The 25,749-nt window shown below is 36.2% G+C and overlaps 1 protein-coding gene across 1 annotated transcript in view; it reads left to right on the top strand.

Annotated features, from left to right (window-relative positions):
* Window positions 1-25,749, top strand: part of SUSD2 (sushi domain containing 2) — a 1,008,194-nt gene that overhangs the window by 101,022 nt on the left and 881,423 nt on the right. The gene's annotated exons all lie outside the window — the stretch shown is intronic.

Here is a 25,749-nt window from a genome sequence, read left to right as displayed (position 1 = left end):
GCTTTCTCTACTGAAGATATAGGGTTCAATTTCTTCCACCTCCATTTGTCTACTGTGTGACTCTGAGCAGATCATTTAACCAGACAGTACTCCAGGTCATGCTGGAAAAGGAATATTTGCATCCAGTGGGCTTATCTGTTTAACACATGTAAATATATATATATATATATATATATATATATATATATATATATATATATATATATATATATATATATATGTGTGTGTGTGTGTGTGTGTGTGTTTGTGTGAGTGTGTGTGTGTACATGTATGTATGTATGTGTGTGTGTATACATATATATATATATATAAAATAGGTCTTCAGAAGACTGATATATATATATATATATATGTGTGTGTGTGTGTGTGTGTGTGTGTGTGTGTGTGTGTGTGTATATATATATATATATATATATATATATATATATATACATAGAAAACATTTCCAATGATGTTAACATTTTCAAAAAACTAATTTCATCAAAACCCATTACAAAGAACATATCTGTACAGAACTACACTATTACAAAATGAAAACCTGTGCATGTGGGGACAAAGCCCCTATAACTCCTTGAATTGCATGGTGTCCTCTACCCTTAACTACATCTTCCATTTATATCTAAACCTATTAATTCTAAGATCATTGCACTTTGTGTATTTTGAATTTAGCTGAAGACCATAATCATACATTTACTTTGTTTCTGCCCAAAAATAGAAGGTCATCCATGTGCTAACTTTCATATTAACCCAGTAACTCATAGTCACTGAATTGGATTTAATTTCACTTTTATATCACCGCAGAAAACATTAAGTTATTTAAGAAGTATCCATTTTGTTTTATTATTTATTTATGTATTTTACATTTGTTTACCAGGAAAGTTCGACTGGATGGAAAACCCATTTTCATCAGAGGCCCGGGGAGAAATGCTCCACACAGAACAATGGTAGTAAAACAATACATACATAGTTATATTAAGAAGTAGACAATAGGGGTGTGGCTAGGATGCTGAACTGATAGCTGCACTTCATTTCAGCTGTCTTACCTCAATACAATTCCTGACAGGAATTTTACAGAATAATATTTAATTTGAAGAAATTTTTATTACTAACTTATTTCTAATAACTCTGAGCATCTATAAGAAAAATTTTATTGTCAGAACTTGAATAATTTCTGTCAAATTAATTACTGGAAAATCAGCACCAATATCAGCTTTACAGCATGAGTCATCTAAGGAATACAGCACAACACTCTTCTCTCAAATAAAACCTGCAGTTTCTCATTACAAATATACAGGGACTTACAATAAAAATCGACAAGATGGACAATAAAATAGATACTTTAAAGAAAAGTGCTCACAACAACTGGAACAGCTTCAAGAAATGTTTACACAGCAGAAAGGACAGATATCACCTATTGAACAGTCATTAAGTGACATTGACACTAGAGTCCAAATAGAAGAACAACAAACTGAATTCTTACTTCAACAGAACACATATTTACTAGAAAAGCTTGATGATATAGAAAATCGAACAAGAAGAAATAATATTAGAATATATGGTCTACCAGAAAAATCTGAAGGGGACAATATGATAAACTTTCTTACCACCTGGATACCAGATGTAACAAAAATACCTGAAGCTCTTTCGTATGGTATAGAACGGGTGCATAGATCACTAGCAGCTTCTGGAAATGCTTCTTCTCCGGGTAAGAACAAGCCGAGATCTATAATTGTGAGACTTTTTTCTACACAAGATAAAGATCTTATATTAAGAAATGCTTGGGCAAATTATCCCATGAAATACAATGATTCATTTATAAGATTTGACAATGATTATTCTACAAAGGTGGTTTCTAAAAGAAAAAAAATTCTACCAATAATAAAAACCTTGAAGAAAAAGCAACTGAAAGTCCATCTTTTATTCCCAGCAAGACTGAGAGTTTTTCTACCAAATGGAATAAAAATCTTTGAAACAGTAGATTCAGCAATAAAATACCTTACCAACAACAACATCCTAACACATGAAGAATCTATGGACTGGACAATATGTACATTGAAAAGAAATGCTGAAGTAAATAATTGGAAAACTGTTGAGCAAAAGAAAAAAAAAACTAAAGGACAAATAATCTTACATATGTTATATTCTGTAAAAATCTAAATAATAATACTAACAACAAAAGAAAAGTTCTTACTGTTTTCAAGTTACACCGAAACAGGTACTGTTTTCAATTATACTTTAAATGTCAAAATTAGCATAAATGTAAATACATTTATCTCAAATCACATCAATATACTAAGCATAATTTAAACATTACTCTATTTTTCATTATTATCCATCTATTATTTTCATATTCTTAATCAGAGTAAGCAATGCATAATAATGTTCCCAAATAGTTATGTATTTATTTATTTATTTATTTTCTCTCTTTGTGTTTTGTTGTTTTTATTTTTTCTCTTCTTTTTATAAAATCTTCATTAACTTTTAATACTTTAATCAGTATATGGTTATATTGCTTAATAGGTATAGTAATGGCTGCTATATAACTTATTATCAGTTACATCCCTGATAGCATTACTTTTTATAAGTTAAAAGTGTCCCTGTTTGGATAAACGCTAATGCTGGGCGGAAATGTGTTGCTTTTGAAATGAAATATTTCAGTTATGATGTATCATAAGACTACTTTAAATAATCTTAAAAGATGTTCTGCCTTTGACCCATATGCACATACTGATATAGTCCAGTGAAAAAATATGTTTTCAGTGATATTTTGAGGCTATAAATCAGGTGTGTTGAGGCTCCGGGCATCCGGAGTTGAAAGATGCTTGTGACTAGCTTAGATAACATGTTGTCTTTTCTTCAGTAGAGAAATATGGCATAGCATGTTTAAAATGCAAAGTTTGATAGTTGTGAACACTACTCCACAAACTAGAGTGCTCGCGTGCACACTACATGAGTTTGTCACCAGTTAAGAGAAGGGAAATGAAAAAAGAAAAATCACATACCTTTTCCCGCTTGGTTCTTGAGACAATTTAACAGCCACAAACATCACTAGAAAGTTGAGTTACTTATTGCTTGTCGCACTTACTTGTGTACGCCATCCCCTGACTCTTTCTAATTGACGTCTAACCAGGAAATAAGCTAGGTTCACATTTAAAGATACAGAAACCTAAATTCCTTCTAAGGAAACGTAAATAATATAAGAGGTTCATATAAATATACACAGATATATATTTTTTGAACCACTTTCAGCTTATGGCTACTGATGTCTTCTAGCACCTTGATAGATAAGGACATATATCTGCTTGTCTTTCTGTCAGTTTAGATTTCCAGACATTTTAGCTATTCCTTACTATGTTTTATACAGCAGAGTTTAAAGAGCAGAAATGAATCATCAGGAAATAAAATCACTGCTGTTTTACAAATTCTCTAAAGAAACTAGTAAATGTCAAGCAACTGACAGGTTTATTTTAAGGAAAATTGCCATTTCCCACACTGGTGCTCATACAAAATACTACTAATGACCTGCTACCAAAATATGCCCTCAAGTGGACAAATGGGATGCAACAAAAAGGTTAAATGTACATTTAGCAAATCAAACATTTAAATAACAGTATAATATACTAGATAGAGAAAGTGAAAGCAATAATTATATAAACAACTATAATAAGTAACATAACAGTGGATTTAACCCAATGTGTCAATTATACAATATTTATATCCCATATAGCTTTGAACTTTGTCGAAGCATCTGTGTTCTAGACAAATATTGTATTAAATCTAATTTGAGTAGAAGAGGGAGAGGCTTAGCCCACACTCTAATTTATTACTTAGTTACCATGTATTATGAACATACATTGTGGCAGGTACTCAACGAGCTATCCATCCTTAGATGGCTCACGCTGTTCCCATTTGCTCATCTGAATGATGACTGCGGCTGTACTCTTCTTATTATATTACCTGGCTGTGGCTTCACCCTTCTTATAATATTACCTGGCTTTTTACATTATCAAGAATGACACAATACTAGTGTATGGGGGTATATCATGTTACTGTTAGTGTAAACAAAAATGCTTGACAATGCAACCATAATTCTTAAACCTTTCTGCAGACAAATGTATTGTCTAGCAATTGAGAGCCTGATTGTTCCTAATCAGCAGACCTGTATTTTCATGTTCCAATATGACTACATGAAAAGGCACCACTATTAGTCTGCAAGTTTAGTAAGCAGTAAATTCATTGGGGATTAATTCGAGGGGACACTTATATTATAGCTAAAGCACTTGACATTTGATAAATGTATCCTCTCAATGATGCGTCCTATCTGGTCATTAACCGTAAACCAACTTTTCTGAGAAATATTGTTGTAATGCCAGCTAATTATTTGAATTAAATATTTCTATATACAGTCATAAAGCAATTACCAGAATAAATAATGCTCTTGCATTGCATGGATCACCATAGCTATCCTCTGATGTTAGAAGAAAAACAAGCTTCTTAAACACCTTTTTCACGTAATAAAGGTGTTACCCCATAGTTTAAATACATTTTGTCTATTTACTGCAAAATGGGTTAGGAATTTTAACCTGTAACATTTTCATACACAATAGTTTAAATCTTAGCAGCTTCCATTATTTTGATATGTTCTCCAGTATACTTTTTAAATACTATAATGAGAAGCTCTGGATGTTTAATGTTAAACTTTTATTCAGTCATAAGATTAAATTACTTGTGTTAAGTAAATCAAAATTATATCTCCAGCACTTATTGTCAGCAGATAAACTCACTGGTTAAGTGTCAGTCTAAGCTGTAAGAGTTAATATGTGATATACATAGATGTTTGCTTTAAAAATGTGGTCAAGTGTACTGTAGTTTTACCTCTGTACTGTGTCAATTTTGATTATACAAAGTCCCTCTGAAAGTTGATAGAATTGTTAACAAAACACTCAATCAAGTAACAACATTATAAGAAGTCTCTTGGATAAGGGAGATGTCTAAATTTTGATCTTGTTGTCTCCAGCCATGGGAATTGTCTTTGAAAAGCTGAAAAATGCAACCAGAGGAACATATTTAATGTCTACTAAAGAAATATTAATATACTTGTACATTGTACTGCATTTCAGTTTATGTTAAACATGAAATATGATGTGGTTTCAGAACTGTTCATGTTTTTATTCCAATATGACTTTGCAAATACTAATTTAAACACTGGTTTTGGACTTGAGTAGTCTAAAACAATTGCACAACAATGGTATTGTATTATACAGTAATGTCAGTAAATAGTTTTCAACAGATGTATGAAATATATAGTTATAGATTTTAACATGATGTTTATTAATACCCTAATTATTTTGAAATGATACTACCTTAATCTAAATATTTGTACCTTTTTGAAACCTGATTAGAAATAAGTATTATTGAATTACAGTAAGATGAGTAAAGAATATATGTATATATTTTAGCTGATTAGATTATCTTAATATATTATTCAATTATCTTTATTTAAAAACTAAGAGGATAGGAAAAACTGATCCAAATATTATTTGTGAGGGTAGAAAGTTTGTTTGGTTAGATTCACTAACCAAACAAAGAGGTATATTACCTCATAGCGATAGGGAATGGTTTTTAAGGATAAGAATTACAAGTTTGGAAGTTCTGTTTTTTTTTTTATTCTATCACTTTGGTGTCACTCAGAAACATGTAAAAATCATACAAGAAAAACTTTTTGAATTCTGTATCCAAGATGGAACTAAGAACAAACAATATTTACATAAACTCACGCATAAAACAAACTCAAAACTAGGAAATGAAATGTTTATCCATAAATGTTAATGGTCTAAATAATAGTAGTAAAAGGAGAAGCCTATTCAAGTACATAAACTTACATAAACCACAAATAGTCATTTTACAAGAGACACACTTATTAGATAGAGATATAAACAACTTAAATATTAATAATTACACAGTACTAATAAACTCTCAATACAAAACAAAAAAAAGAGGAGTAGCTATACTACTTCGCAACTCAACTATAACATCTAAAATAATTACTACTCATCAAGATACATCAGGTATGTTTTGTCTAGTTTCAGTAGAGTTAAATAAGAGAATCTATACGTTAGTAAAGCTATATTGGATCCCAGGACTAGGATTAAAAACAGTTAAACAGCATTTTGAAGAGATAATTCATTTAACTAAGGGTAGCCTGATATTGGCAGGAGACTTCAACTGTATAATGAATTAAAAAGATACAGATTCTAAATCCAAAAGAAGAAAACAACCTATCTCTAAAGCACTGTCAAAATTTATAGATACATTGTATTTAAAAGATATAAATAAATTTGCAGAACCAGACTCACTAATCTTCACATTTTATTCCCATAGATATAAAACTAACTCTAGAATTGATAGAATATATGTTGCCAATGACCTAATATCAAAAATTGACAAAGTCAAAATTATAAATTGTCCCTTATCTGATCATAATGCCATAGTTTTTGAGATAGAGCTTACACCATTTTATTCAAATCCCATTACTAGGATACCTTCCTACATCACAAAATTGACAGATTTCAAAGAATTTTATGAAGAAACAATCAAAAACTTTCTAGAAATAAATTACACAGAAGATATTTCAGAAATATATGTCTGGGATTCATTAAAAGCAGTTACATATGGGAAGATATTATCCTTGTACATAAATAAAAGGAAGTTATGGAATAAAGATATGCTAGACTTACAAAACAAAGCAGATAAATTGAAACTGGAAATACAAAAGGGTAATGCTACTCAAGTTCAAGAACTTACACAAATCAGTAAGAAGTATACAGAATTGCTACGTCATAAGATTATGATTAACTTAGAAAAGATAAAAATAAACTCATACTCTACTAATTCAGCACACCTAAGATACTTAACTAATAGAACAAAAAAAAAAAAATTAAATCTAAGCAAATAAAATAAATATTTATTCCTAATACTAACAAAAGAGTTACGGAACTAATTGATATTTTAGAAGCATTCAGACTCCAATTTAACATTAATAATTCCATAAATGCTCAAGATACACCTACTAAGGATATAAAAAAATACTTAGAAAATAATATTCATATTAAATTAACACAAGAACAAATAGACATTATAAGCAAACCAATCAATATGACAGAATTAAAATCACAAATTAAAAAGCTCAAGACAAATAAAGCACCTGGCCCAGAAAATATGCTACCAGAAATGTATAAATTAATACCCAATCAAGCCATATTCTTATTATTAAAAGTATATGATATAGCCAATAAAGATTTGAATATACCACCCTCTTGGAAATATTCATTGATATCCCCAATTATCAAACCAGATAAAGATGAGAAGCAGTGTTCCACATATAGGCCAATATCATTACTCAATATAGACTATAAGATGTTTGATCTCCTAGCCGCAACTATTGGATTACTTATAAGATGTTTATGGCTATATACGCAGATAGGATCAAACACTTTCTTCCTTTCTTAATTCACAAAGATCAAACCGGTTTTATTAAAGGAAGAAATACTTCAGATAATATTAAAAGAATACTAACATTAATAGATTATAGCAAACATAAAGTCCTAGATTTAAATGTAATCTCAATAGATATTAATAAAGCTTTTGATTCGGTTAACTGGAACTTTCTTTCACTAGTTTTAAAAGAATATAACTTTACTTCTAATTTTAATAATCTTATCCAAATACTATATGAAAAATCTACTGCATATGTTAAACTGGGATCATATAGATCAGGCCCTATAACAATCAAAAAGGGAACTAAACAAGGTTGCCCTTTATCACCATTGTTATTTGCATTACTCATAGAACCCTTTACAAATCAAATCAGATCAAGCAATAACATAAAGGGCATATGTATTAATAAAATGTTAAACCTTAAAATCCAACTCTTTGCTGATGACATACTATTAACCCTCTCAGATGCAAATGAGTATTTGAATGCTCTATTTAACGCCATGAATAAATTTCAAAATATTTCAGGCTTAAAATTTAATGAAAACAAAACTAAAATTATGCCCTGTAATTGTAAAAAAAATAATATAAACAAAAGATTTTCCAAATATATAGTAACAGAAAATAAATTATTATATCTGGGAATAAATCTACTCAATGAATTAACAGATTCTCTAATAGTTAACTATAATAAAATACTAGACAAAATAGAACAAACAATTGGTTACTGGAATAAATATATCTTTTCAACAGCAGACAGATTATATCTTATTAAAATAAACATATTTCCCAAAATATTATACTTAATACAAAATTTTTCATTGCCACCTCCCAAATATATTATTCAAGGATACAATAAACTAATTTTAAATTTTCTCTGGTTTCCAAATAAACCCCGTATAGCCTTAAATAAACATTTACCAGACTGGGAAGACGGTGGAATTAATTTACTGGATATTGAGTTATATATTACCTCATCTGTTATTAAAAACATAACACTATGGTTAAATAATTCATACACACCTATATGAAAACAAGCCCATGAGCAGATTTACATAGAAATCAATTATAATCACATACAAGACAACTTAACAGTAATAGCATTACCCCTTATATGGATGTTAAAAGATTATTTTTTTACGGAAAAGGAATAATATTAATAAATTGCCATCAAACTATATAAGCTCTACACTTTCAGTGTTCAAAACATATATAAACAAAATACCAAATATTAATTATTGGATTTTTCTTATTTTCCCTATAGCTTTTACACCAAATATTCTAGATACATTCCAAATATCTAAAATAAATATACTTAAAGAAGAAACATTACTCTTTTGGCATCAACTTAGAGAAAGGGAAAATTCTAACAAAGGAACAGATAATTTATAATTATAATATAAATAAAAGACAATTGGTTGTTTTTACAAAATCTAAGGCATTTTCTTATAAATAAAATAGAACAAATGCAACCTTCAGTTAGACATGAAGCTCCAAAATTCATTGAATACCTTGTTCTTATCACAAAACAGCCTTATCAGGGTACAGGTTATTTGTCTAATATCTATAAAATTGTTAAAAAAACAAAAAACTATCATGAAAAATCATACTGGGATTATTATACTTTAATAAACAACCATCCTCCAGTTGAAGAGGAAAAAAGTAATATTCTAAAATCTTCCAAAGTTTCTACATTATCAAAATACTGGCAATTATTCACTTGGAGATATCTACACAGAAGTTTCTATGCACCACATAGGTTAGCCAAAATGTATTCTATTGAAGATCAATGTTGGAGATGCCATACCAAGATAAAAGCAGATTGGCAGCATGTTTTTTATGAATGTATATGTCTCAATATGTACTGGAAATCCATTAACTATTTTTTTCAGACTGTTTATAATGATAATTTTCAGTTAAAGTCTCCTATTCCAAACTGTGTACCAAAAAAAGACACTAAAATCCTATGGTCACTATTGGCAATTTCACATAAACTCATAACTGTACACTGGAAAAATGAGGCTTCACCTACGTTCAAGGAATTTGAGACTTTAACAACAACAGTTGCTCACATGGAAATATTAACAGTGAAGAACAGAACTAAAAGATCTACTTCTTACTATTACTCTTAGATGAAAGTACTGGAAATACTCAAAAAGATCGAAGAAGATATATTATCTTATGTTTCTAACTTTATATAATATAGAATTTCAATGTTATTTGCATAGACACCAATGTAAACAGTTATATAATGGTTTGAAGTTAGTAATGTTTTAGAATTGTAAATATGTTGTTTATCTTTATTTCATGTAATGTTTAAGACATCTTATTTGAAATAATAAAAAAATATTTAGTGAAAAACAAGAAGTAGACAATATAAACAGTAACAATCAGAATACAGTATGTTGTAGGTATAGTCTCCAGAGTAGTAAATATAAATATGACAAGGGTGACAAACTTATTTTACATATTTCACAATATCTTGAGATGTGTTATGAACATTTATGTGACACTAATGTGTATGAAAAAGTTTATTTTTCTATGTATTTAGAAGCTATACAAGAATATGATGTATTAATAAATAAAGGTGTTAGGTTATGATATTTTTCTGACATCAAAAAGAAGTTTAAAGTTATAAATAACAATATTGCATATTATTATTGTCTGCCCAAAATTCATAAATGCCTGCAACGACCTCTGGGCCGTCCCATTGTTTCATTCAATTATGTTTTGTATAATTTAGGATGTTTATTACATCATTTATTAATTGCTAAATTTATGTTGTTACCTGCTTATATCAAAGATGTTTTTGATTTTTTGAGCAAGTTAAAGAATGTACAATGGAACAACAAAATGTATTGGGTTATAATGAATGCAAAAAGCCTATATACAAGTATTGAACACACTTTTGGATTAGATTCTGTTAGGTTTTTCTTAGGTGATTGTCCAGCTATGGAATATGTTGTTGAACTGATTAAATTTTGTTTAACAAAAATTTTTTTTCAATTTAATGGAGAGGTTTTCCATCAGAAACAAGGGTCAGCCATGGGGGCAGCCTTTGCCCTCATATGCAAATTTAAGTATGGGTTATTTTGAACTAGAGTATGTCTCTAAATCAAGAGTTATTTTGTAAGCATGTCATCAGATACTTCATATTTATCTTATTTTTTATGTGAGGGGGTGAAAATAAGGTAAATTAATTTATTGATGGTTTGCAGGCAAATAGATATAATTTAAAGTTTGAAGGTAATCATATAGGTAAAAAAGTCTAATTTTTGGATGTTGAATTAGATATCTCAAATGGTATTAAACTGTGGACCAAGGTACATAGAAAATTTGAGGGTAATATACAATATCTGAAAGCATCCAGTTGTCATTCGCCTCATACCATAGAGGCTCTGCCCTATGGTGAATTTATTCGGTTAAATAGATTATGTAATGAGGGGAATGAGCTTGAGGAGGAGGTTTCCAGAACTTGTGCTATGCTTCACTCAAGGGGATATGATATTAAGTTACTTAAGAATATGTGGCAGATGTCAATAAAAGATGGAGGTGAAAAAAATAGGGTTATACATAAATCAGTAACTCCTATGAGTAGATAGAACACATATGATATACATTTTGTTACTACATACAGCCGTTTTAGTCAAAATGTGATAAATATGGTTACATATTATTGGGATTTCCTTATATCTACAAAAGATGCTGATAAATGGTTACCTGAAAGATTTAAAATGTCATATAAAGTTGGCAGGAATATAAACATTTTTTTAGTTAAGGGGAAATGTATTATACCCCCCATGAATTTAAACAGTATAGTTCATACATAACTGTCTTTTGGCTTTTCCCGGTTAGGGGTCGCCACAGCGGAACTCTGGTCTGCTAATGATTGGCAATAGATTTTTATGTGCTGGCTTGCCAGGCCTAACGCACAACCTTCAATGAAGGAACGCCCATTCACGCATGTCGACACACAGAAGACGCTCTAACTGAGAATCGAACGTGCAACATCTAACTGTGAGGCGACAACGCTACCGCAGCACCACCACCGCAGTAGTATAGTTCATCCATATGGGACTGATATATGTGCAGATGTAAGGCTTGTACATTTATTATACATGGTTTTGATAGAATTAATGGTATTAGATTCAATGTAAAAAGATATAAATGCAATACAGAGGGCATTATGTATCCCCTGAAATGCCCATGTAATAAATTTTATATTGGTCAGTCCAAAAGAGCCTTTAAAATTAGACTTTTGGAACATCTTCATGGTATTGATAAAGGGAAAGAAGAGAGTTCAGTGGCTGAACATTTCCATAAAGAACATCATGGATATTCTGGGGGGGTTACAAGCAACAATTTTGGAAAATATAAATGATATAAATAATGTTTACACAGATGATAATATTAAAAGTAAGCCTTTGTATAAGGAAGCCCTGTATATACTTAAATTTGATACAATGATACCTAAGGGAATGAATGCCGAAGTCGATTGGCGGGTTTTACTTTAAAATGTTTCAAATATTTAATTGATTTAATTATGTTAATTATGTTCAATTATGTTTAATCGTGTTTGGTATATATGGGAGAAGTTTTTTGAATGTTTTATACTCCTTGAAGGCATTATTGCTGAGATGTCAGAGAGAATAAATTATTAATTTATTCATTGGTGTGTTTACTGGCTTGGTGGTTATACATTTTTATTGTTTCCAGTGTGTTTTTTAAGTAAATACAAATAGTTTGAATCATAAGTTGCAATTGCAGTACTTCAGTAGAAAAATATCAGTTAGACATTGAGAAACATTTAAGGCAGAACTTTCTTAGTAAACTAATTATTTATCTGAGCATGATGGAAAGAGGAAGAAATACTCATATGATTTAATAGTGGTACTGTTAATATGTTGGGTAAAGTTGGGTGGGAAGAACAGGATAGAAGCTGGGTGTGATGACTGTACTATTGTTGGATGAGATATAGAAGGCAGGAGGGGGACTAGATGGCCTGGTGGGGTGGAAAATCATACGTTTAGTTTTACTGGGATTCAATATTAGTTGGACATTAGCTAACCAGGCTTCAATTTCACTAAAGGACTTTTCTGTTGTGTCTTGGAGCTGTTGTATGGTTGTGGCTGCACATATGAGTGTGGTATCATCAGCATATTGGATGATAGATGCATTGGAGGTGGTGGTGTATAGATCATTGGTGAATATACTAAATATTAAAGGTCCAAGTATAGAACCCTGTGGGATACCTAGCGTGACAGGGAGTACTGGGGAATAGTTCACCTTCCATTTAACTGCTTGTTCGCTGTTTAAGTAGCTTTGGAATCATGCTAGTGTAGAAAGACTAATATCAAGGCTGAGTAAAATGTCACGGAGTTTATCGTGGGAGAAAGTGTCAAAGGCTTTTGACTTGTCTAGGAAGACTGATGACACTGTATTTCCATCATTTCTCAGTTTGTTGATAGTGTTGGTAAAACTGAATTGGGCAGTTGTGGTGCTATGATTGGGCCTGTATCCGTGTTGGGATATAGCATGTAGATTATTGTTAGTGAGATACTGTAGAAATTTTTTATGTACACAATGTTCTAATAGCTTAGAAACTGGGGGAAGGATTCCAGTTGGTTTATAGTTTGATAGTTCAGTTGAATTACCACCTTTATGTAGGAGTAGAATGTGTGCAGTTTTCCAAATAGATGGGATGTACTATTCTGAGATGGATCAGTTACATACCTTTCAACCTGGAAACACCAAAAATCTGGACAAAGGCCCATGAAGAATAGGTACAAATTTGTATGCTGATTAACATAAAGTTTGTGTACATAATTATGTAACCCCACCCACTCCAATGGGATTGTGGGATACCAACTTTCAAATGCAAACTGAAGAACAGACAACCAAAATATGGCCCCAAATCTCCCCATCCCTTCAGCAGTATGTCTCCAAGTATGTACAAGCACCAAAATGAAACATTTCCCAAGCGCTCCATTCCCTCAGTGGTTTCAAGTATGTGCAAGCACCAGAATAAAACATTTCCCCCAACCCAGCAATCCATTCCCTTCAGTAGTTTAAGGTGGCATAAAAGTAAAAGTATAAATTAGATATCTGAATCATGTCATTATGCTGTAGTGCTTGTATCAGGAGTGTTATTGCATTTCCTCTCCTGCTCAGGCAGTTGAGATTAGTAAAACAGAATGTTAGCATTTGCAGCTTCTGCTAATATCCTAAGAAAAGATTTTTAAAAAAATGCAGAACATCACACAAAGAAACGTTAAATATATATATATATATATATATATATATATGTATATATATATATTTTTTTTAACACCTCTGGAAAACGACTACTGTTAAGTTCTGAGTCAAATAAAACACGGACTGTTAAACATTTTTCCACTAACAATAAATAATACTAGTATGTTAGTGGTGCATGTTTAATGATATTTTACAACCCTTGATCTTTGCTCATTGCCCCTTCATGGCAATTAAAACATAACGAAGTGCATAACATCTTGTTAATCTTTTTACAACATTCAATTTCATATCTTCCACAAAAGCATCCAACAGATCCAACCAATGGCAGAAAAATGTAATAAAATCTCCATTTATTAGGTTAGCACTTTTATAGTGTAGACACACCACTTCTTCAGACCTAATCTACAATTAAAAACTTCAACAATATATAATCAGATTCATTAGTTAGCACCAATCACATCTCTACATTAATTAATCGCATTATTCCCTTAAAGAAGTAATGGATCCTAAAATCTTATAAACCATATTATAAAGCATAAAAATGAAAATTGTCAATTCTACCGAAACATCTGAAAGCAGGTGGCTTATTAGACTAAGGGCAGACAAAGGAAGTGGGTTGAATGATAGGGTACCTCTTAAACCTTTTTTAAAAGACATTGTTTAAATGAATTTTATAATAAGAAGATGTTCTTCATGTTTCACTATTGCAGTCATCACATTTGGGTTATCTGCTTGCAGTAGCCCTCAGTCGGCCTGATTATCAAAGTCTTGGGTTCTGCGTCGGTTGCTGTCTCATCTTTCATGACATCAGGCAGTCAGGGGTATAAAGCATGCAGCCAATGCCATTACATCAGTCTTTCTTGCTGTGCGGTGCCCGAAGCATAAGCAGTTCGTATGTGCCGGTCGGCCCACTCCTGAAATTTTCGTTTTTTTGTTTCAGAACCAAAGTCTTCAACTAAGCTAAGTACCCCATTGGGGAACCTTTTCCTTGCTCTAAACTGATATCAGTAAATGTTAATAATTGTATTTCTTGTGGAAAGCAAATACCTCATAAAGATTTTCATTTGTACTGCATTCCTTGCTTAGGCCTAGACCACAATGTACCTCTGTCGGTTTTGTGCCTTATTCAAACCTCTAACTATTCGTCGTCGGTTTATTTACTCTTCTAAATATTTTGGCACTCGGTTCAGTTATCCAGAAATGGCTTCGGTAAGCCACCCGACTACCGACATTACGAAAAAATGCAAAGATAAAGACAGAGACAGACTGCATACATCCAAAGCTGCCTCCGACGCTTCTCCTAAGCTAGTTTCCAGTTCACCGGTACTCATTGAGGCACTTTCGCAGCCCCTGATACTCGCTACTTCAGATTCGCAGGCCTCTAATGAGACCCATTCAGAGTCTGGCATGCTGCAAGATCTTTCTTCGACTGTGAAACCTGCGGATGTCTCTACCATGGATGGGTCTGGAGCCGCTGTGCAGGCACGGGCTTCTGAGGGTGTATTTAGGTCTACTGACTTGCATATTAAACCAACGCTTTCTTCTTCAAGGCCTAAAACTTGATCCATGCCTAGAAAACCGGCGTCCAGACCACATGGTCAGGCCCCTATGCCTAAGAACAAATGATAAGAATGGCTGAAGACTTTATTACTCTAATCAAGGGAAGCCACCCTTCCCCCTCTAAGAGACCTAGGACTGATTTTCTGTCTGATTCTTCTGATCAGGACTCTGAAATTTCTGTTTCCTCTGATGACCAGGATTTACCCTTATCTACCTATGAGGATTCTGATGCTGAGGACTCCATTCCCTCTGCTTCCTATCCAGAGAATTTTTCTTTTGGTGAAACCTTGCATACTCTTAGGCAGCATTTTTTCTGGGAAAGCCAGGATTACTGTGACTCCAAAAAGAGGCTTAGGGATTTCTTACTCCTGCCCCAACACAGGCCTTTAGCTATCCCTTCTGTACTGGACATTGTTGATGATGCCTTCTTGGAATATAGCCTGGCCCCTGACTCTTTACCTCCTGCTCCCAGAAAACCTGATAGGTATTACAGGGTTCCTGACTCTCACAAGTTCCTCTTTAAAAATCCTACTGCGGATCCTGAGACCATTTCACAGGGACCTAAGGGCATTAAGGCTACTACTGCCAAAAATCCTACCCCCACTGATAGAGATTCCAGGGTGCTGGATAGATGGGGTAAGAAGGCTTACACTTCTGCAACCTTGGCCATTAGGGCCTTAAACTGCCAGTTTCATATGTTAAAGTATCAGTAGCATATTATTGGATTGCTTAAACAGAAAATGATGTTGATTCCTGACTTTGCTGAAACTAAAGATTTACAGGATTTAATGCATTCTGCTGAACAAGTTGGAAAACATACTTTGCAATGTGGTTTTGATTCATTAGAGGCATCTTGCAGGGCTGCTGTTACTGGGTCTGTACTTAGAAGGCATGCTTGGCTTAAGGAGCAATCTGTGCCAGATCATGTTAAAGCTAAATTGCTGGATGCTCCCTTAAACCAAGACCATCTGTTTGGCAACAAAGCAGAAGAAGTACTTAAAAAGATGGAGGAAAAAGCTAAATCTATGCAAACTGTTAAAGATTTCCTACAAGTACAGCCTCCCAGATTTAGTAGGCATTGACCCTCTAAGAATTGGTCCTTTCCTGCCTCTTCCAGGCCTTCTCAGTCCAAACCCAGAACCAGCAGAACACTCAGGCTTCAGTCCCAAGGTACTCACAGGACTAAGCAGTGGGGGGCTCCCACTTCCAAAGCAGGGAGTAGTAAGACTGCCCCCTATGGTAAACTGTCTCAATGACTTAACTTTAAACCTTCCATACCCTGCACAACTGACTGTTCTTTTAGGGGAAAGATTGCCCTGCAGGCAAAAAATTGGGAACTCATTAGCCAGGACAAATGGGTTTTAAATATAGTTTCCCAAGGATATAGATCCCACTTCTACTCCTTACCAACCCCAAATGGTTGGCCAGATCTACCCCCAAATCAGTGGGCAGATGCTCAAAAGCAAGTTATCTCCCTTTTAAGCATCAGGACTATTCAACCTGTCCCAGAAGAAGAATGGGGACAAGGTTTCTACTCAAGACTTTTTCTGGTACCCAGAAAAGACATTTCCTGGCGTCCTATCCTGGACCTGTCTATCCTAAACTCTTTTTTGGTAATCTCAAAATTCAAGATGCTAATTCTTCATCAGCTGCTTCCTATGCTAGGCAAAGATGCCTGGTTGGCAACACTGGATTTAAAGGAAGCCTACCTGCACATCCCATTAAGGGAATCTTGCTAAAGATACCTACGCTTCAAAGCAGGCTACATGCACTAACAGTTCTCTGCACTGTCCTTTGGCTTATCTACTGTGCCCAGGGTATTCACAAAGTGCCTAGCTCCAGTCATTGCATTTGGCAGGCAAAGAAATATTCAAATATACCCATACCTGGATGATTGTCTAATTCAGGCAGAAAACCAGGACATGCTGTTAAATCATCTGGCATTTGTAAAGAAATTGCTAACTTCTCTGAGGTACACCATAAATGAAAAGAAATCACATCTTGTACATTGCCAAAAAATTGTATTCCTGGGAGCAAGCTTGAATACAACCACCCAGGTGGCCTACCTCACGCCAGAGAAACAAGTTCATTTTACTGCCTACTTCAAACTACTGGCCACAAAGACCCAGCTATCTGCAAAGAAAATACTGCAAACCCTGGGGTTCATGGCCTCCTGCATTATACTAATTCCATATGCAAGACTGCATATGAGGAAACTACAATGGTACCTAAAAAGCCTATGGTGTCAACATTCTCAGGATCTAGAATCAAAACCCGGACCGAATCACAAAAGGAGGGGGAGTATCTATATTTATCAAGGTTACCTACACCTCCAGGTTAGTAGCGTTGCACGAAGCATCAGAAACCATCCATGTGCAACTAACAGTGGGGAAAACATCTCAGTTTATAGCATGCTACAGACCACCATCTCAAAGTCAGGAATCCCACTCGGCTTTCCTGAAAACACTGGAAAACATGAAGCTCTCTCCAGACACTGTTGTATTGGGTGACTTCAACTACCCTAACATTGACTGGGATCATTACTCAAGTCCGAACACCCTTGCCCAAAGGTTCCTGGAATTTATAAACTCAAATGCTATGGAACAACTGGTCAAAATTCCCACAAGAGGGGAAAACATACTGGACCTGATCATCACCAACATGGGGACCCTATGCTCCACACCAGAGGTACTCCCCTCATTGGTAAGATCAGACCATAAATTAATTTCACTGGATATCCAAAACCCGACCCCACCCCCAGCCCAGAAAACCACAGTGAAGAACTTCACAAAAGCGAACTTCCCACTTCTCAAATCCAAAGTGGAAACCTTCAAGGCCCCAGGATTGGTGGAAACTATGGCCCAAACCACGGAATCCTATATAAACGCATTCTATGGACATCTCCAGGAGTGCATGGACCATGCTATCCCAAACAAAACCAAGACCCAAGCGTCCAAAGGCAGGCATCCAGTCTGATGGACCCCAGCCATAAATAAGTTGTACAACAGAAGGAGGAAGCTACTACATGATAGAGCAAAATCCCTAAAAGGGAAGGCATCTCTGATCAGTACTAGCAAAAAATTACAATCCCTCATAAAATCCTCCAAGGCCAGTTTCGAAAGAAAAATTGCACAGGACACAAAAGACAATCACAAGGCCTTCTTTAGCTATGTTAGGAACCTGGGATGCAACTCCAAGGTATGTTAAGAGTTGATTCTAAATGACAAAAAATACACTGAACCCACAGACATTGCCAACATCTTGGCAGACAGGTTCAGTGCAAACTCCCCCCCCCTTCCCCCCTAAGAAGCAAATATCTATCCCAGGAGAGTGCAGCCTCCCAAACATCTCAGATGTCCAGGTGAAGGCCGCCCTATCCAAGGCAAAAAACACTGCCTCAATGGGACTAGACGGTGTCCCGGGTTGCGTCCTACACGAACTTCAAGAAGAACTAAACCCACACGTAAAAATGCTGTACAATCTCAGCTTCACTACGGGATATGTACCCAAAGAATGGCGTACAGCAACAGTGGTCTCGCTACACAAAGGTGGTGGCTCAACAGACCCTGGTAACTATCGCCCCATAAGCCTGACTAGCCTTATCTGCAAAGCCATGGAGAGGATCATCATGGAACTCATAAACAAAGACATTGGGGACCTACAGACATTGGATCCTACTCAGTTCGGCTTTGTCAAGGGCAGATCCTGCCTCTTGAACCTGGTTGACTTCTTTGAAACAGTCACCAAGGCCATAGATGAAGGGAAGGTAGTCCACATGGCCTATCTGGACCACGCAAAGGCATTTGACACAATACCCCACTCAGGCATCATAGATAAGCTATCCAGCTTAAACATAAACCCCTATGTCACAAGATGGGTGGCTAACTGGCTCAAAGACAGAACCCACAGAGTCAGAATTGCCGGAGTCATGTCTGACTCGAAACCGGTCACAAGTGGTGTCCCACAGGGCTCGGTCCTGGGACCTCTCTTGTTTGGCATTTACTTTTCCGAGGTACAGGCCAGCACAGGAGGACTATGACTGACTAAGTTTGCGGATGACTGCAAGCTGGGAGCCATTATTGACTCTCCAGCTGACACGAACATCCTTCAAAAAGGTCTCACAGAGACAGATAACTGGTGCCAGAGTCATGGCCTAAAGCTGAATGCCAAGAAGTGTATAATCATACCCTTTGGCAAAAATAAAGTGCCCACAAACTACCATATAGGTGGAAACCCATTAAATACAGAAGAAGTAATTAGGGATCTGGGGACCCAAGTTGATAGCAATCTCTCCATTGACAACCACGTTGCCAAAGTGGTTAGAAAGACCTTCTACATAGCCCACCTTATCACGAAAGGATTCACATCCAGATCAGGGGAGGTAATAGTGCCCCTCTATTCATCCCTCATCAGGCCCATCATAGAATACAATGCCCCTTTTGGGATGTACCTTACCCGCCACCTGCAGCAGCTGGAAAGACCCCAAAAGTACCTCACAAAGAGGATCAAGGGACTCAAGCAGATGCCATATGCTGCCAGGTTAAAGAAACTCCAGCTTTACTCAGTTGCATACTGCCTACTTCGAGGCGATCTATTCCTGGCATACAAAGTTATGTCCAACCCAGAATTAATGAACATGCTCCACCTCAGAAAATCCAAATCCCTTGGAACCACACGCTTGAGGGATTTGAACCTCAGCACCGAGCTAAATAGAACGTGCTGGAGGGACAGATTCATAACACAGAGGCTCCCTTCACTTTGGAATAGAATACCGATCCATGTTAGGCAGAGCACCTCACTGACTCTCTTCAAGAGGAATCTTGATTGAGTGGATGGGAGATCGTAGATTCACCCCGGGTATTACTTCTGTGTCTCTGCTAGACAGAGGCTCAGTTAAGTAATCTTAATAAGGGCATAGCAAACTCAATTCTAAGGAAGGGTGGCGAAAGCCAAACACACTCGGGCTAGGCTTGTAAATGTCCCAGGGCAGATAGCTTAGTATGAACCTATGAACCTATGATTCCTATCATACCTTGTCTACAGATAGAGTTCCTTTGGTGGTCAGAGGCCTACCACCAAAACAAGGGACTGCTATTCACTCTATCCCCTGCTGCCCAAACCCTAACAACAGACGCATCAGGCTATGCATTGGGGCTCACTTGGCAGAGAAGTGCATTCAGGGCAAATGGAACCCAAGTCAAATGCACCTGCATATCAATCAAAAAGAAATGTTAGCTGTACAGAATGCTCTGACAGCCTTCAAGGACCACATTCTTCCAGGACAATTATTGGTAAAGACAGGTAACACCACTGTTATGTGGTACATAAACAAGCAGGGAGGAACCCATTCATATCCTCTCTGCAGACTAGCCATGGCTGTGTAGAATGCAGCCTTGAGCTACCAAGTGCACCTGCAGGCTCAATTCCTGCCAGGAAAGCTAAATACACTGGCAGATGACCTAAGCAGAAATCTCATGGACCCACACGAGTGGAAAATGGAACCAAAGATATTCAACATGTTGAGAAACAAATGGGGGAGCCCAGAGATAGACCTGTTTGCCTCCCCCCAGAACTACCAATTGGACAAATTCTGCAAAAGGACTCCCCACAAATAAGCTTGGAGAGTGGATGCCCTGTCCTTTTCCTGGAAAAAAACTATCAGTTTATGCCTTTCCCCCTCTGCCTCTCCTCTACAAGGTACTACTAAAGATCAAACAGGGCAAACCAAGGACAATACTGATTGCACCAGACTGGCCACACCTACACTGGTACCCCCTCTTGCGCAGTGTGTCACTGCTGGCACCATGGCACCTGCCTCAGACCCCTGCCCTGCTGTCCCAGCAGGAGGGCCAGATTCTGCACCACAGCTTCAAACCCTGAACCTGGCAGCCTGGCTAACTACCTGATCTCTCCGTTACCATCCCTCAGTAAGAAAGTGATGGATGTCATTCTGGAGGCAAGGATGAAATCCTATGCTGAAAAATGGAAAATATTCTGTTCCTGGAGCCAAACTCAGGGTTTGGGCACAGCAGCACCCAATTAACCTCAAATTCTTCAGTACTTAACTGAGATGCTTCACAAGGGCCTTTCCTTTTCCTCCATCAAAATTCATGCCTCAGCCATTTCAGCTCATTACAATACAGAGCCACCCCACTTCTCTCATCCACTGCTGAAGCAGTTCCTCAGAGGGGCCAAAAACTTAAGACCACACAGGAGAGCCCCTACTCCAGCCTGGGACCTTAACTTTGTATTGGAAAAGCTCACTCTACCTCCCTTTGAGTCAGCTGCAAATGCAGAGTTGAAATTCCTTTCTTGGAAAACAGCCTTCCTTCTAGCCATCACTTCAGCAAGAAGGGTGTCTGAATTACAGGCTGTCATGGCAGTGGAGCCTTTCATCATCTTTCATGTGGACAGAGTGTCCCTCAGGGCCAATCTCTCCTTCATGCCCGAGGTGGTATCCAGTGTGGCCCTTAATCAGTCCATTCATTTGCCAACCTTCTTTTCTAATCCACAGAATAAAGGGGAACGAATACTGCACTCCTTAGATGTGCACAGACAACTTAGATTTTACTTGGACAGGACTAAACCTCACAGGAATTCTGAACAGCTGCTGGTTGCATTTGCTGCAGGGGCAGAGGGGAAGGCCATTTCGAAGCAAACCATTTCTAAGTGGATAGGCCACTGCATTCATTTCTGCTATAAGCACCATGGAAAACCTATCCCACAGGGGATAAGACCACATTCAACCAGGGCTGCATCTACCTCTACAGCCTTTCTCAGAGGTGTCCTTACCAGGGACATCCTAGAAGCTGCTACCTAGAGTTCTGTACATACCTTCACCAAGCATTGCCACTTGCCATTTTTTTCTAAATCCAGAGCTGGCTTTGCCACTGCAGTTTTGCAGGGCCTTATAGCTGGTCCTAATGCTATCTAATTACCTACTCCCATCCTTAGCTTTGGGAATCTACCCAAAAGTGATGACTGCAACAGTGAAACACGAAGAACATAGTACAGTTGTGTACACTTACCATAAATGTAGATGTTTGAGTGTATTCACTGTTGCAGTCCTGGTTACCCTCCCTCCAGCCCCCTGACTTCTATTGACTATTGTATATAATTGCTTCCCATTATGGGGGCACCTGACATCTGGGGCAAGAAAAACTGATGTAATGGAGTCGGCTGCATGCTTTATACCCCTGACTACCTGATGTCATGGAAGATGAGACAGCAACTGACGCAGGACCCAAGACTTTGATAATCAGGCCGACTGAGGGCTACTGCAAGCAGATAACCCAAATGTGATGACTGCAACAGTGAATACACTCGAACATCTACATTTATGGTAAGTGTACACAACTGTACTTTTTGGAATATGTTATTTGCGTATTATGTAAGTTTAGATTAAGCTATGTGATGATATATGATTTTATTTTCATTTTTATGCTTTATAATATGGCTTATAAGATTTTATGATACATTACTTCTTTAAGGGAATAATGAGATTAATTAATGTAGAGACATGATTGGTACTAACTAATGAATCTGATTATATATTGTTGAAGTTTTTAATTGTGGATTAGGTCTGAAGAAGTGGTGTGTCTACACTATAAAAAGTGCTAACCTAATAAATGGAGATTTTATGACATTTTTCTGCCATTGGGTGGATCTGTTGGATGCTTTGTGGAAGTTCTGCTGTTTTCTGTTCTTCAGCGGTCCTTTTATATCAATCGTGATTTGTTTGTTGTTTGGACTATTCAATTTCATATGTTTAATAATGGAGTATTATTTTGTCTTAAGAAAGTTATCATAAAATCTGAAAAAGACAGCTGGTTAATCCTAACAGAGAAAAAGGTGTTGCTTTCTTAATACATACATAGATGCACCCGCTGTTCATCCCTTCTTGAACAATATACTTCATAATGGATGGCTAATAGTCTAATAAATAAAACAATAATTCAAATCCAGCCCATCAAATGAATATGCATCATTTTCAGTGAAGGGCAAAGTCCCACCACATCCTACATTTTCATTGAAAAGGGCTTGAAACATTTTCTGAGTACTTTAGCCAACCAACATGTTCCTAGTGTTCTTTGCTGTTCTCACACCACCAAGTCATCTATCTCCCCACACCATGCTTCAGCAATGAATACAAAGTTAATGTTTTAGCATTCTAATGTAATGAATAAAAACATGACATTTCCCATTTTGCCCTGAATTCGTTTTGGCCTCCCATCTGCATCCATTTCATTTACCAAATAGTTTTCAGCAATTCCCCCAACATGCATGTTACAGACTGTTACCGTATTTACTCACTAGGTTGCAAATCATCTCGTTAACAAACCACACCATTTTGGTTTCTCTTATTTACGACAACCAACCTCTCAATGCCCTCAATAAAGTAGGTCTCCAATTTGTAAGCTAGAGGTGGGCTGTTTTGCTCATCCATGAAAGGTTAATTGCCACACAGACATAAATGCACCACAAAAAAGAAAGGCCCAAAAATAGGAACAATTTTAAGATATAGTTCTTATAAACTTAGAAAGTTGATCACAGATTTTGCATTAGCATGAATTTTCTAAACAGTATACAGTCTGACATTCACACAGTTAATTTTTTTCCGGCATCAATACTCAATGATCTGACAGAAAGCCAAACATTTTATGAGAAGTAGGCCAAAGCTGCCAAACATATCAGGGAAGTTCTGTGAAAATCTGGACAATTAAAAGTTATGAAAGGAACATGGGATTCAGAATATTCTGCCTAGACTGCACAAAACAAATATGCAACTGTTTTCACTTCTGTATGTTTCACAAGCTTCTCTTCACATTCACACACAGGAACGTGTCCTTCCTACTCTTTATTGTACTGTTTCCACTTACGACTTAATTAAAAATGTGACAGATGAATGCCAGCCTGGACAGAAAACCCTATGATTGTAGCTGAGACAATTAGAGAGAGATAATGTCGTAAGTAACATTTTACAGCTATACAACATGGTTCGGATCAGATATGCAACGGAAAAATGCTTTCACTTAAGTCAAAACTGAGTGCTCTAGTGGTTATAGTAGTAAAAGGATGCCCCATTAAAACTGGATATAGCTCTGTCAGGGTTCTGAACAAACATACTGCAGTGTTAATTTGCCTATCTGAGGATATTGGTGCTATATAAATAAACATCAATCCTCATGGAGACCTGTCCGAACCTTTTCTTGAGTCAACAGTTTAACTTGTAAACCATCTTTAACAAAAAGTATTAAAATGAAGACAAATGGTGTAAGATTAATAATAAAAAAATACAGAGGCACTCAGAAATTGGATGGTTCTGTGTACTTAAATTACCTAACATATGGAAAAAAACGGGTCTATATCAGTTCAACGAAACAGCACATCATCGAATACAACAACCTCGAACTTCTAACCATGAAATCTAAAAACATTGAAAGCTCAGAACAGCAAATTTTTTTCCCTGGGAAAAAATTCACTGTTCCGAGAAACACACACACAACACAAGCACACCAAAAAAACAGCAATCCACACACATACACTTAAAACCCTACATCTAACCCTGCACTAAACTGTACATACATTATTATCTATCCGCTATCCTTAACCCAAACCCTAACCATAAGGCCTGTCACTATCGCACACTTGCTTCACCCGCGCCCTGACCCTAACTCACATACCCTGCCCTAACCCTAAAGTCTATCATTATTGCACACTCACCCGCGCCCTAACCCTAACTCACATACCCCGCCCTAACCCTAAAGTCTGTCACTATCACACACTCACCTCACCATTGCCCTAACCCTAACTCACATACCCCGCTCTAACCCTAATGTCCACACAATCACACACTTACCTGAACCCAACCCGTAACTTTCCACCACAGTGCTGAAAATAGCGAAGCCACAGAAACGGACAACCAAATTCTTTCCATAGGGAAAAATTTGGTTATCTGCAGCTTCGCTATTTTCAGCGTTCACTGTTTTCGGGTCAATATTAGACCATTCAAAGTATTAACACTTCGATGATCTAATATAGACCCAAAAAAAACTGCAGTTTTAAGTATTTGTACACATAGTTGCCTAGCAACAACTTGAAATAATTATCAATCCGTATCCGAAATGTGCTCTACATTCAGGTAGCTGTAATTCATCATCAGAAACAAAAGCTTATCTTTTCATCTGGAGCCACGGCTACACACACAGCACTAAAAAGTATGCAGCAGCCACAAACCTGACACTGAGCAATTTGCTCTTAATTTAAAGAAATAATAAATACATACATAATACATTACAATTACATTTGTTTAACTAACCTGTTTACCCCAACAACATGACGGGGACTCCGAGTCCGACTCGAGGAATGAAAAGATAATTGCCCTCTGCATCGGCATTCATATCATCAGCCTCCTAAGCCACATCTCTGTGCGTGTTTCTT

The sequence above is a fragment of the Protopterus annectens genome, chromosome 4.part0 (genome assembly GCF_019279795.1).
Source record: "Protopterus annectens isolate FY-2018-M chromosome 4.part0, PAN1.0, whole genome shotgun sequence".
NCBI classification, from domain to species: Eukaryota; Metazoa; Chordata; order Ceratodontiformes; family Protopteridae; genus Protopterus; species Protopterus annectens.
This window is presented reverse-complemented; position numbering and strand designations above follow the sequence as displayed.